The 4,860-nt window shown below is 41.6% G+C and overlaps 1 pseudogene across 1 annotated transcript; it reads left to right on the forward strand.

The window, feature by feature from the left end:
* The first annotated feature begins 1,956 nt into the window (after window positions 1–1,956).
* LOC143856349 (UDP-glycosyltransferase 92A1-like) lies at window positions 1,957–4,646 on the forward strand (annotated as a pseudogene). Its single transcript, XR_013238168.1, has 2 exons — window positions 1,957–2,541; window positions 3,363–4,646. The product of XR_013238168.1 is annotated as a UDP-glycosyltransferase 92A1-like (transcript).
* The last annotated feature ends 214 nt before the right edge of the window (window positions 4,647–4,860 follow it).

Genomic DNA, 4,860 nt, shown 5'->3' on the forward strand with positions numbered 1-4,860 from the left:
CATCTTTAAGCCTTAGATCGAAGTAGGTTTAACACTTATTTTTCATTAAACAATATGCGGGCCCCTTGCTTGATCCAAATTTAAACAAATATCCAATACGGGCCCACCGAACGGGTCCAAATTCTCTCTTGCTCGAATTCTCGCAAACAACCCCTCTCAACAATTATCAGGACGACGCAAAACATGACAGAAATAACCGAAAAGATCGAGAAAACATAGGGGACGGACACCGAAATGGAGAATACTGACAAACTGACAGTGAAACACTAACTTCTTTGTTGACTAAGGCGGAGCAAAATGGGGGTGTCTACAGCCTCTTATATTAAAGACACCCTAGTACAGAAAGAAAATCACTCATGTTTTAGTTTTGGTAATGACACTCCATCTTTACCATAAATAAAAATAAATAAATCCTAATATGTGTGCACGGGGCCGGTTGCTACAAAAGGAAAGGAAAGGAAACTGACGTGGCAGAAAGGAAAGGGAAGGAAAAGAAACCTGATAGAAAACCGGTCAAATGAGCGTTTCGTTGCACAAAAACCTAATAGAAACTAACAGAAACTACAGAAATATGCGTTTCGTTGCAGGGAAACTCAATAGAAACATGTTAAATATAAATTGTGACAAACTAACATACAGAATGATGCCCACATAGAACCTAGTCTATAATAAGTGGGTCTAACTCTCTCAAGTGGATCAAAATAAGAAAACCATGACAAACAAAAGCTGAACATTAACAATGCTAATCAAATTGTCACAAATATAGAATCTACATATTAAAAATTTCGAAACCCTATTATCAGATTTCAACAAAAATATAAACCCTAGATCAAACATTAAAAAACCTAGCTATAAAATGGTAAAACCCTATGAAAGCAAATGCAAAAACCCAACCCAACATATGAATCAGAAACTATAAACCCTAACCCTAACCATAACCAATACGTTAAAACGAAAACCATCTGTTAAAAAACAACCCACAAAACCCTATTTCACCATATTTACCGACAATAAAAAAAAATCACAATGAAAAAGAAGAGAGATAGAGAGAAAGAATGTCCCCTCGTTTGAAGTGAAAGGTTGTAGAAACCACAGAAACCACTGAAAAAGGGGAAAAAGCCACTGGTGGAGAAAGAAGAGAGATAGAGAGAGAATGATACCTGGTTTGAAGCTTGAGAGGGTGGAGAAGAAGAGCAATGGTGGAGACGCCCAAACTCGAGGTTGAAGACAACACCCGAAGTGCCTTTTTTCTCGTCAAAAATTCCGTTGGGTCGGGGAAAACTCAGAGAAAAGAGGGCTTTTCGATATGTGAGCTCGGAAATGGGGCGACAGTAAAGTCGCGGAAACCACAAGTCCACGTAGTTATTTTGGTTTTTCCACGTATTTTTTAAACGTTTCTGCGGAAACTAAAAGAACACCGAAAAACACTGTTTCCGGGGAAAATAATTGGTGTTTCCGTGGAAAAGCGAGGGGAAAGAAAATAAAAGAACACAGCATATAGAATTCAGTCATTCACTTTTCTCTAAACATACCAAAGCCTCCCTCTACAGATTGGAGGGTTAGGATCATCTTATGGAGATGATAATCCAGATAAGCATATTTACTTTGGAGCCAAACAAATGAATGGTTTGGATCTTTTGAAAATAGTGGGCCCGATTGTATTTTTGTGAAAATAGGTGAACCTAAACGCCACACCATAAAAAATGTGCAGATATTGGCACTCTCTTTTGATAATGGGGCAATGGGGAAGACTCACCTTGTCTTTTATTATTTAAAGAGCTGTTACTATTGCAACTACCAAAAAGCCCTCAGGGCCCAATAGAAAAAAAGAAGAAGAAGAAATGACAATGTGAGTTCGCCCAATTATCAAAACATGGTAGTGCAAATATCAGTAACTAGAGTAAAGCCCCCTATAAATTGACATGTACTCAACTCAACAAGCTAAAGGGAAAAAAAAGAGACTTGGTCTGAATCTCATTTTCTTCCCTCAATGGCGGAAAGGGAAAAACACATGGTTCTGTTCCCTTACATGGCTCAAGGCCATCTAATCCCTTTCATGGAGTTAGCAAGGCTTCTACAAAAAAGAACGAGATGCACCATAACCCTAGTAAACACCCCTCTAAACATCAAAAAGCTTAGAGCTTTTCTACCTTCAGATAAGTCTATCCACCTTGCAGAGCTCCCCTTCTGTAGCTCTGACCATGGCCTCCCACCAAACACCGAGAACACCGATTCCTTGCCCTCCCACCGCTTCATCGATCTCTTCGAAGCCTCGCAAACCCTCCAACCTTACTTCGAACAGCTTCTTTCTAAAATATGTGAAGAAACTAATCCTTCTCATGTATGCATAATTTCTGATATGTTCTATGGATGGACGGTCGAGGTCGCAAACAAGCATGGTGTATTCCATTCGTTCTTCATCTGTAGTGGCGCTTATGGGACTGCTGTATATTTTGAGCTATGGTTGCACTTACCACACTCTCTAACTGATTCTGAAGAGTTTCTTCTGCCGGGTTTCCCCGAAGCTCGTCACATACACAGGTATTGGACTATTGGGAAACAATCGAGGCCCTATTTGTTTTAGATTATTACAAACCATTGTGGAGACCCAACCGATTATTGGACCGAGAATTGCACTAAATTGGACGCAATCCGTTGTCATAATCTAAAACAAACAGGCTCTAAGCTGTTAGAGTTGGTGTTATTTAATCATTTATACTCCTAAACACTGTCTCCTTGTGCCATCTCTTTTTGGGTTGGGTTGTCTTGGATATACAGTTTTTTGGATTTTGCACTAATATTTCTAAGGATGCAACTAGGGTCGGGCTCAACCCAAGAAGTCGGGTCGGGTTCGGGTTGAGTTCGGGTCGGGTTCGGGTTGAAGGCTTGGGCAACCCCGACCTGAGTGAACCCCGGCATTTTTTAGTAAGGTTAAAAACTTGGGTTGAACTCGGGCTGGGTCGGGTTCGGGCTAGGAAAAAGGGTTCCTTGGGTTGGGTAGGGTTGAACCTCATTGGGTTGGATATCGGTTCAGGTTGAGTAAATGGTTCCTCGGGTACGGTTCGGGTTGGCCTCGACCCAACCCGAGTTGCACCCCTCAAATAGCTTTATTATACCATGTGAAACAACCAATTACTCCAAATACTTGAGCTGTTGGGGTTGGTGTTATTAAATCATTTATACTTCAACACTCTCTGGCTCACCTGTAACTACATTTTTTGGGTTGCCGTACACATGTTTTTTTTGGGTTTGGTGCTAGGACGGTTCAACAGCTATACTCTATGTGAAACAACCAATTACTCAAATAGTTTAAGTTATTAGAGGGGGTGTTATTTGTTATTTAATCATTTATACTTCAACAGGTCTCAACTTCCCAACCATCTCAAATTGGCCGATGGTACGGATCGATGGTCCAAATTCCTTAAGCGAGAGCTCTCCTTTTGGTTAAGATCCGATGGGTTTTTTATCAACACGGTTGAGGAGTTTGAATTGATTGGATTAGGATATTTTCGTAGAAAAATGAGTCGGCCCGTTTGGCCCATTGGGCCAATAACTTCGGACAAGGAAGCATCTGTACGGAAGAATCCTGGAATTCCCGTAGATCATTGTGTTGAATAGCTGAATCTCCACAGTCCGTGCTCTGTTCTCTACATATCTTTTGGGTCTCAAAACAGCATCTCTACGTCACAAATGATGGCTTTAGCTATGGGTTTGGAAACAAGTGGCAAAGCATTTATTTGGGCCATTCGGGCTCCAATTGGGTTTGATAAAACAGATGATTTTAGATCCGAGTGGTTGCCCCAAGGATTCGAAGGTCGGATGGGGGAAAGAAAACAAGGGATTTTGGTAAGAACATGGGCCCCACAGTTGGAAATACTGTCACATAAATCAACGGGAGCATTTCTAAGTCATTGTGGTTGGAATTCAACGGTGGAGAGCTTGACACGTGGCGTGCCGATGATTGGATGGCCGATATCTGGTGAGCAGTTCTATAATTCGAAGATGTTGGAAGAAGAGATTGGTGTTTGTGTTGAGATTGGGAGGGGGGATAGTGAAGAGATTAGGGAGGATCATGTTGTGAAGGTGATTGAAATGGTGATGGGAGAGACAGAGAAAGGAGAAGAGATGAGGAGAAGGGTTTATGGAGTTAAAGAGATGTTGGAGGTAGCTATTAGAGAGGATGGTAGTTACAAAGGTTCATCGATTGAAGGTGTGGATGGTTTTTTCAACACTGCCTTTTAAACGAGGGAGAAAGATGAGTAGGGCTGCAACTCGAGCCGGGTTTTACCCGACCCGCATCGACCCGACCCGAAAATAGCCTGGGTTGGGTTCAGGTTTCATGGGTTTCGGGTCGTGCCAGGTTGAGCATTCAAAAGCCCGCATGAATCTCGGGTCAAGCCGGGTTTGAAGGGGCCCGACCCGACCCGACCCGAGTTACATAAGTTATAGTATGTACATTTTTTTCTATTGTTAGTTAAAAGTTAAATGTGAAAACCCACGCACCCACTGTTATTGTATGTGAGTGTAATTTCTGCTTCTATGAGTTGAGTTGATTCAAGTGTTTGATTCAGCATAGTTTGATTGTAATTACAACATTGTTTGATTCAAGTGTAATGTGAGTGTAATTACATCATTGTTTGATTCAAGTGTAATGTGAGTGTAATTTCTGCTTCTATGAGTTGAGTTGCCTTGTCAAACAAGAATTTTCCTTAAAAAATTGCGTCAACGTGAAAAAACCCGACCCGACCCGAGATTTATCATGGGTAGGGCCGGGTTTGGGAATCGTGGGTTTTCCGAAAAAAACCCGACCCGACCCGACCCGAGATATTTCTCGGGTAGGGTTGGGTTCTCCAAAACCCG

Source organism: Tasmannia lanceolata, unplaced genomic scaffold, assembly GCF_043159265.1.
Source record: "Tasmannia lanceolata isolate RefF3 unplaced genomic scaffold, GAP_Taslan_0.1 ptg000023l, whole genome shotgun sequence".
NCBI lineage: Eukaryota > Viridiplantae > Streptophyta > Magnoliopsida > Canellales > Winteraceae > Tasmannia > Tasmannia lanceolata.